We start from the raw sequence: 9,956 nt of genomic DNA, 5'->3' as shown, positions 1-9,956 counted from the left end.
TTGGAAAGCAGAGGTGGGGAGTAAAAACCTTTGCCGGGGCAGGGGCATTCCCACTGCTTTGCAGAGCGGGGGCTCAGACAAAAGCAGCATCTGTTCTGCTACTGCTGCCTGTTAGCTTAAGGGGAGGGAAGGGAGGGAGGGGAATCGAGGTTGTTTGATCCTGGAGGGAGAAAAAACCTCACATGATCCATTTCCCACGTGACGTATTCCGGGGCTTGGAGAGAAGTGGGTGCCAGCAGCCAGCCCTGCAAACGTCATCCCTTTCTCCATCAAAGGAAAAGAGGCACACACAAATATCGTCCTCTCACCCAGATACATTTATACGTCCAGACAACAGAGCAGCTAGCAACATGCAGTATGGCTTCCACTATGACTGGTGCCTTCCCAGAGGTGCTTTCCAGTGGGATTACTAAGAGAAAAGGGAACAGACGCTTGCCTCTGGGATTGTGACTGGGAACAGGTATGTGCATTGGTGGGTAGTGGGTGCTGAACGATGTCATGATTCAAGGAGGGTAGTTCCCTTCCTTCGGGATAGAAATGAGGTTATTCTTTCCCATTGCTTTGTGCCTGAGAGTTTTGCCAGCCCTTCTTTCAAACCTCCCGTAGTGTTAAGAAGAGGGTTAATTCCCCGGGGCAGGAGCTAAATCGATTCTCCTGAAAGCAATGTACAGTTCCGTAGAATAAAGAAGAGGTTTTAAAAAAAAAATCACGAGAAGCTACGAGGGGCTCAGCACTTTTGAAAATCAGGCCACTTATTTGTGTGCCTAAAGATGGCAGTTCTGCCTCTGCTTAAAATTCTGGTTAACGTCCTGCCTCTGTTTAAAATTCTTCAGCTCAACAGCTGCTTTCCTTCTTTTGTTCCCGTTTTAAAACGTGCTTTTGTATTTCCGTGTTACTGTTCCGGTAGTCTCCTCTGCCTGAAAGGCACACATCGTTAGCTCTTTGCCTCCTGTGATGGGACACTGGAGCTACTTGGGAACGCCTTGCAGAGCACGGAACCACCTTTCCATATCTGCAGTAGAGTCAGCAAGTTTTGTTGCCTGCAATTCAATAAATCAGAAACATGTTCCCTAAAAAGTAAGGGCAGTATTTGGAATTCACCCCGCTGGCTTTCAGCACTGTGAAAAGGAGTGAGGGTTCCACAGTGCTGTGAAAGGGGGAAATTGGCTGTGCTGGTGTGTGAGGCGAGGTTGGAACAGTACTACTTCTTTCTGGCCAAGATTTTTTTTAAAATGAGTGCCCAAATTCATGCTCTTAAGGTCTAAATAAGTGTCCTGATTTCCAAAAGAGCTGAGCACCACGCAGCTCCTACTGAGATGAATGAGACCTGCTGAGTGCATAACATTAAAAAAAGCAATTATTTAGGTGCCTAAATAGGGATTTAAGAGCCCAGCTGTTGGCCCCCATTTTAAACATCTTGGCTTTTAAGACCTTGAGCAAGATTTATGTGCCTCAGTTTCTCCACTTGAAAACGAGCACCCTACAGCTCCCATTCACCATCGTAAAGTAGGAATAGCTATTCCACAGAGGTGTGGAAGGGATGTAATAATTATTTGTAAAGCATTTTTAAGTTCTCTGATGCAAGGCCCCATAGAACTGCAAAAACTATTTTAATTTCTTAACTGTTAGAAGTTAAGAATTCTAGTAAGAATTGATCAATCATTCCTAAAGTACCTATAAGTTTGTAATTTTAAAAAAGCCATGGACTAACAATAGGACAATCACCAGTCAACATTTTGGTAACAAGGATGCAAAAATGTATGTTAAAGTTAAAGGGCCAAATTTGCTGCCAGTGTAAATGGTCAGAGCTCCATTGACCTCAATGGAATTTCATCCATTCACATCCTATAAGAAAATGTCAGTATTTCACTCTTTCCAAGGGTACAGAATTAAATCATACAGGATACATTTTAGAATGTGTTAATATTTGACATAGCAGTTGCCACACGGCATCAGTTCAGTGGGCTATCCAGTTCAGTTTCATGTCTCTAACCAGGAACAGTACCAGATGCTTCAGAGGAAGATGCAAGAAAACAGCTACTGAACATTTTCAGGAAAGTTTTCTTTGAATCCCCAAAGAGAGTTGGGCTTCAAACCCTCCTCTAGACAAAGTCTTCCTCTTTTTCACTAACTAATGCTCTCTTGAAAACAACAGGCCCGATTACAATCTCACTTATACCAATATAACACCATTGACTTTAGTGGGTTTACTCCTGATTTACACCTGTGTGTATGAGATCAGCATTACGTCCAATGTATTGAATAAGTTAGACTTGTGCAGTTTTAGATCCAAAGACTGATGGTTCTGCTTGGTAGTTTTAGGACTGCTTCCTTGCACTGTATTATTGTTATTAGCCCTATGAGCCAGAAAAATGAAAGCAGTTCCTCAAAATTAACTTTAAAAATGCAAATGCAATTCAGGAACCAGTGAAGGGACCAGATGAATAATTGCTTGGCATATTGTTCTTCATACAAGTATAACACAAACACTTGACAGAATTAATAATATAGAGCCCTGACTCTGCTCCATTGCACAGCACAGAGGGGAGTCAAAAGCAGGGCTTGGAAATAGCCAGTTAATTCCCTAACGCCATACCACCACTTCTCTGAAACTACTTATTCTCCAGAATCTCAGCTTTTATTTTAAACATAAATAAGTCCTTAAGTGTTATCGTTGCAAAGAAAACTCCAAAAATGTGACCCCTGTGTCACTAATGCATAGATGAGTCTATACAGAGCATGGAATAATAGCCGCGAGGGGTGTGAACTGTCCTGTTCATCTCAGAGAGGGGTTAATTCAGAGTTACAGTGATGATTATTTAAGTGTCAACATGGTTAACCATTTCATTCTTCCTGTGAGAAAGGGGAATCACAGGTCTGCACAATTTACTGGACTGACATCTCACTTGGGTGCCATAAATGGATGGTGTCTGAGAGATAGCACCTCTTATTCCCTCCTCCTCCCCCAATCAAGAAGGGGTCCTGCCCAAAGAGCCTAACTGAACCAATGGACAAGCTGAAGCCCCCACCAAGGGGGAACCAAGTGGTATGCCAAATTCTATGTTAAACTAGAGCAGATCAATAGTCAAAAATGTCAGAAAAACCTGTTTCAATTAATTATTTTTTTGTAAAATTATAATAACTTCAGTGAAAATTCCTGCAGAGAAAAAAATTCAAAACAAAATAACTTCATTTTGGAAAGTTAGTGTTGAGAAAAACTTCACAATTTCATTTTGGGTATTATATAGGGGGTTTTCCATTTTTATTATTTGTACATTACTTCATGACATATCAGTAGGCATATTATACAGTACCAATCTTATAATATGACATAATAATTAGTTAAATATTCTGTTTTTATTTTTAAGTCATTAAGGGCAGCTGCTACTTAATACTGAGTGAAACATCTTATCTTTTTCCTGGATCAAAGTGTCTCCTGTTTGTTTTGTAATGAAAGAGTCTGACACTTTAACATATTATGCACTACTAATGTTACCGATATGTCATGAAATAATAATAATAATAAGATAAAAAATGAAATGAAGTAAAACTAAAATAAAGTTCTAAATGAAATACTGAAAATTCAAAATTTTCTAAACAAATTTTTTCAAAGCTGAATTTTTTTGTAAATTCCATATTGCAGAAAACTTTAAAAGATATTTCTTTTCATTCCATTCTGGAACAAAGACAACTTTTGTTGACATTTCCCATGAAGCACAAATTCCAAGTTCCTACCAGCTCTATTTTGAACATTTGCATAGTCAACTCTGAGTGGCAGCCTATTTTGGCAACTCCTATTGGTAAAATTTATTTTGTGGGGCCCTGATCAAAGTGCTTGCTTCTGTTCTGATTTATATCACATAAATCTGGAGTAACTCCATTGAAGTCAATGAGTTACACTGATGTGAGATTAGAAATGGCCTAGTGAGTTTTAGAAGCAATTTCCCCCTTTCATTTATTTTCCCCTCAGGAGCGGAGAATAGAATCCATAGTTTAACATATATTAATTTATAATAAATGTATATATGTTAATGTGTCAAAATTTTCACCCGTTAATATTTTCTTGGGCAAAAATCCAGCACTCCGCAATCTGCGTAGCTTCATCGGGGCTGGGCTGATGCACAAGATGCAGGGCAGAGAAACTGTCTGTCTCCAGCAGGGCAGCCGCTCCACATAACCTCCTCCTACACAGTGACTGCACTGGGCTCCATAGGAGCTTATGTAGCTCCCCACCCCATGGCGGCTGGAGAATGAAGATCCTTACAGTACCAGTTCCTGCCCATGCCACAAAAAGGAGACCCCCTCCTCCAAAGAGCTGAGCCCTGTGCTGAGGGTGTGCAATCACACACAGCCCACCAATATCCACCCCCACCCTTGTTGGAGAGAACTGCACCTGTTCCACTGCATTTTGTACTCTGAGGTGTGTGTATATGGGGGGGCGGGGCGTAATTTGGTGCTGGGAGGTGTCACTGCTTCTTGGTGTGGTCTTTCTAGGGATCTCAGTTTCTCCTAACTGACCCTCCTTAGTTTGTTCTCACTCAGATCAGTTACTGGATCCTCACCTCCAACTGAGTCTATCAGCCCTTCAATTTTAGGGCTTGCAGTCTCTGGCTATTTTTCTCAGCAGCAGCTTGAAGCAGAGCTATTACCCCTATACTATCTTAGACCTTTCTACTTCTCCTTTCCTTCCCTGTGCTCTCCCCTTTATAGCAGGTCTTGTTTTCGCTATTGGTTGCAGCTGTGGGTGCCTGCCTCCATGCTTGGCAGCTCTGGCAGCTGCATGGGGGTGTGATCAAGCTGCTTGCTCGTAAACAGGAAAGACTCTCTTCCCCCATCTCTCTGTGTTCAGGATGGGGTTTGTAAACCCCATTGCAGAGGCCTCATTCTTCTTTCTACTGAAGCCACTTTATAGCCATCTGGCAGTGGAAGGGAGTCTGAAAGTGCATGTAAATATGAATTACAGACACTACAAGGCTCCTTTTCACTGCCAGGACAATAAGGCAGCCCCAATGTAAATCAGAATCAGGCTCCATTCATGCATCTACAGCATGAAACAACAAAAACTGTCAGCCCACAGCAGGATCTCTAACCACCCCCTACTCTCTTGTATATCATTCAGTTAACACAGGAAGTCCCTTCAGATGAGAGCTGGATGAATCATGGATTTTTTGGATTGAGGGCCAAGCTGAAAAATCTGGGGGGAAAAATATGGTTCAATTCAAACCAATTTAAAAAAAATTGTCAAATCAAAAAACTAAAAAAAAAAATCCTTTTGAATCAACTGAAACAATTTTGGGGGACTCAAAACTTTGTTTTTCATTTCATTTCAACTGTTTTAAGGCAGGGGTCAGCAACCTATGGCACACGTCCCAAAGGCGGCACTGGAGCTGATTTTCAGTGGCACTCTGCTGCCGGCGAGGGGTTCCATTGGCCGACCCCCTGCCAGTCGGGGTCCTGGCCACCGGCCCCCTGCCAGACGGCCCCCTGCTAGCCAGGGTCCCGGCCACCAGCCCCAGGGGGTTCACTGCCGGCCTGGGGTCCCAGCCGCTGGCCCCACTCAGCTTGCTGCTGGTCTGGGGTTCTGCTGCCAGCTCCTTGCCAGCCAGGGTCCTGGCCGCTGGCCCTGCTCAGCCCGCTGCCAGCCTGGGGTACCAGCTACCAGCCCCCTGCCAGTCTGGGTCCCGTCCAGCCGCCCCCTCAGCCTGCTGCTGGCCTGGGGTCTTGGCCGCCGGCCCAGAGCTCTGCTCCTGGCCTCAGCTTGGCGCTTTGCAGCCGCCCCCAGCTGTGGCCCACTGGACACAGCCTGGGGCAGTGAGGGGTGCCGATGGGGCAAGAGGAGGCGCAGCTCAGCACCCCCCACCTTAAAAATTGTTCCAGCGCAACTGGGATATTTCTAAGTCCTGATTTGCTGCTTATACCACGCCATGTGGGACAGCGCACTGGGTTTGACATTGTGCATGCCATCTGTCGCAATTTTTTCCCCCGCTGTGAGTTGAGGGGTACTTTTGACAAAATGTCAGCTCCTAAGAAAGCAAAGTTAGATGCCCGTTCATTTCAGCCTTCTTGGATGACACATTTGGATTTATTCAAAAGAAGGACGGTGCTGTTTGTGCTTTCTGTTGTGAAACTGTTGTTTTTCTCACATCGAGTGTTTGACGACATTTTGAAATGAAGCACAAGAAAACCTTTCTTGATGAAGCAGACAAGATTGAATCGATCAAAAAGGCAGTAGCAGGATATGAGAAGCAAAGCAGTGCTTTTAAATGTTTAAGTGTAAGTAAAAATCAAGCTACAGAAGGAAGTTATAAGATTGCACAGTGCACTGCCAAAAATGGAAAGCCGTTTACAGATGGGGAATATATAAAAGAAGTTTTTCTCAGCAGATTTTGTTCAAAACTTGCCAAATAAAGATACAATCGTATCTAGAATAAAGAAATGCCCGTCTCTGCCAGAACAGTTGAGAGACACATGAGAAAAATGGCAGAAAACATTAACAAAAAGCAGACGACTGCATTAAAAGACATAGCGGTGTTTAGTGTTGCAATTGATGAGAACCTGGATATAAACGACATTCCTCGTTTGGCAGCTGTTGCAAGATATTGTGCTTCCGATGAAATCCAAGAGGAACTTTGTTGCCTAAAACCCCTGCATGGCACAATAAAGGGGGAAGATATAGTGGTAAGTTTTGAAGAACGAGGAGTTGACATCAGAAAAATATTTTCTGTGACAACAGATGGTGCTCCTGCCATGGTCGGAAAACAGAAGGAATTTGTACAGTTACTTGAAGATCAAATTGGCAGCCCGACAGTCAAATTTCACTGTATCATCCATCAAGAAAATCTGTGTGCTAAAATTTCTAATTCAGAGCTTAATAATGTGATGAATATGGTGGTGTGAATTGTGAATTTCCTTGTTGCTCGATCTGCTTTGACTCACAGACAGTTTCAAGCACTGCTGGAAGAGATGGACAGTGCTTATAATGACATTCCACTTCACAGCAACATTCGGCAGCTAAGTCTTGGCAAGGTTTTGGTGCACTTTTTAAACTGTTTTGATGCAATCAAGGCCTTTTTGTCGGAAAAAGCACAAAACTACCCCGAACTGGATGATGACAAATGGCTGTATAAGCTCATGTTTCTAACTGACAGCACCACTCACCTAAACAAACTCAACCTCCATCTCCAGGGTGCAGGGCAAATGGTTCTGTATCTTTATGAAGCCTGGAAGGCATTTGTTGTAAAACTAGCAGTTTTTTCTCGGGATATTCAAACTTCGACTTTCTGCTACTTCCAACACATGAAAGAGCTATCGACACGTTGCACTGTCAGTGTTGATGAGATTGGAATGTACATGCAAGAACTGGAATCAGAATTTTCTGACAGATTTCAAGATTTCCAGTGATTTGGCCCACTGCTTTCTTTTCTAATTAAACCTGAAAAGTTCAACGAAAGCAACTTGGATTTGTCTATATTTCAGTGGATGGGTGTTGAAGATTTCGAAATGCAGCTCATTCAGTTAAAAAGCTCGGAATTGTGGGCATCAAAGTTTGGAGATCTGCAGAGTGCAATTGAAGCTACCGAGAGAGATTATGGGGCCTCTGTTCTGACCTGCTGGACGTCCCTGCCAGTGAAATTTAACTGTTTGAAGAAAATTGCATTTGCAATGCTTTCAGCATTTGGATCCACATACCTTTGTGAACAGGTATTTTCACACATGGAATCTGTCCTCTGTCCCTCTCGGAGCCGGTTAACAACTGATCACTCAGAAGCCTGTGTGCAGCTTAAAGTATCCAAACACGTGCCAGACATTGGAAAACTCAGCAAGGAAAAGCAAGGGCAAGGCAAGGATCACACTAAACTGATAAGATCTGCATTTTAATTTAATTTTAAATGAAGTGTCTTAAACATTTTAAAAACCTTATTTACTTTATATACAACAATAGTTTAGTTATGTATTATAGACTTATAGAGAGAGACCTTCTAAAAACGTTAAAATGTATTACTGGCACATGAAACCTTAAATGACAGTGAATAAATGAAGACTTGGCACACCACTTCTGAAAGGTTGCCAACCCTTGTTTTAAGGTGTTTTCCACCCTCTTTTGTGTGCATTTTTTTTTAAAAGGCCAAATTTGAAAACAAATGTCATTTTGAAATAAAAAGCCAAAAGAAAACATTTCAAATTGTTTTTCAAAACAATTTTTTTGGGTTTTTTTTTTCTTGGCCAAAAGTATTCATTGAATTTGACTCCAATTTGCAAATAGTTTTGAAGCCCTGAAAAAAATGTATTTTTCAGCAAAATTTCTATTTGCCAAAAAAATCCCCCAACTCCACTTCTAATGTCAATCTCTGATTCTGTTAAAGAAAATGTTCGATAAATGTACTGAGATTGGCCACATTAAAAAAAAAGCTATAAGCTTTTTTCACAATTTGTAAATATGGGCAACAAAAATCCAGGTACTCAGCACATTTGATTAGTTTGAACTTAATTTTGTAAAGCTTTTGTAAAGTAAAGCTTCTTTTGAAAGAAATAAGTCATGTGGAGGTCTCATAAAGCCTGAAAATCATCTTATCAGCTTAGGGTTTTTTTTAACTATGTTAATAAGTACATATAAGGATGCATTACAGATGCTTTCTTAGGTGCAATGTAGCTACTCAAGATTTAGAGCCATAGAGTTTAAGGCCAGAAAGGATCATCTAGTCTGACCTCCTGTATGTCACAGGCACCCAGCACCTACCCACCAACTAAAACCAGACCAAAGCACCGCAGCCCACAGGAGACGAGACTATAATGTACCACAGTCAGAGCATAGAAGGAACCAAGCTGCACCAGTGCCTGAGGCCCAAGCAAAAGCAGGGAAATGATTAAGTGAGATATACCCAGATAATCCTGGCAAGTGACCCTTTCACTCACGTGCTGCTGAGGAAAGTGAAACCCCCCGCAAGGTTGCTGCCAATCTGACCTGGGGGGAAATTCCTTCCCAACCACATGTATGGCGATCAGTTAAACCCTGAGCATATCAGCAAGAACCCGCCAGCCAAGCTCCTCAGAGGGAAAGGCTTAGAGAGAGCCTATGGCCATGGAGCCTGGCTGAGATGCCAGACTTTGTGCTATGGATGTTCCAGGGCCAGGATTTAGATCCAATGCAGAAAACAGAATGCTGCAGTCCTTAGGAAGTCAAGGGTATTACTCCAGACATGTTAAAGTGTAACTGAGAGGAAAATTCAGCCCCTAGTGTCTTTCATTAACTCATTTGGGAGCATTACATGCAGTTGCATGTCTTTTTATATGGAGATATACCTATCTCATAGAACTGGAAGGGACCTTGAAAGGTCATTGAGTCTAGTCCCCTGCCTTCACAGCAGGACCAAGTACTATCCCTGACAGATTCCCTCTACCCCCAAATGGCCCCCTCAGAAATTGAACTCATAACCCTGGGGTTAGCAGGCTAATGCTCAAACCACTGAGCTAGCCCACCCCCCTAACCACTTACAGATATGAAATTAAATTGAGGGAGTGGGAATAGTTAGGGTTCGACTGGCTGGGAACAGACCACAACATAATTGCTAGCTCCACCCCCTGGTGTGACCATTACTGTCTCCTACTGTGCATGTAAAAAATCTATCCGAGACCTTCTGTGCACTAGATACTCCTTCCCATTAATCAAACAACAGAAAAAATTGTTCCCACCAATGCCAAGAAGTCTGGAACAATTTGGCTGCGTTGTTTATTTTAGGAGAAAATGCAATTTCTAGTAGCTGACAGAAAGGATGTTACCATTTCTGGTGTTTGAAAAGCCAATATTTCGAAATCATCCACTTTGGATATTTGAATATCATAGCACAGCCAGGCAAATACTCTTCACATTTTCAAATGCCAAGGTATGAAGGGGGAAAAGGAAAAAAAGCCAACTATTCCACTCTCAAAAGATAGAACGCTTGGTGAAACAGGTCTTT

The 9,956-nt window shown here is 42.4% G+C and overlaps 1 protein-coding gene across 1 annotated transcript in view; it reads left to right on the top strand.

The window, feature by feature from the left end:
* The first annotated feature begins 273 nt into the window (after positions 1-273).
* The window catches only part of GPR19 (G protein-coupled receptor 19), a 30,762-nt gene continuing 21,079 nt past the window's right edge, over positions 274-9,956 (top strand). Inside the window, exon 1 of the mRNA XM_054038725.1 lies at positions 274-460. The gene's annotated coding sequence lies outside the window, so the exon portion shown is untranslated. The remainder of the gene's footprint in view (positions 461-9,956) is intronic.

The sequence above is a fragment of the Malaclemys terrapin genome, chromosome 1 (genome assembly GCF_027887155.1).
Source record: "Malaclemys terrapin pileata isolate rMalTer1 chromosome 1, rMalTer1.hap1, whole genome shotgun sequence".
In the NCBI taxonomy this organism is placed as follows: domain Eukaryota; kingdom Metazoa; phylum Chordata; order Testudines; family Emydidae; genus Malaclemys; species Malaclemys terrapin.
This window is presented reverse-complemented; position numbering and strand designations above follow the sequence as displayed.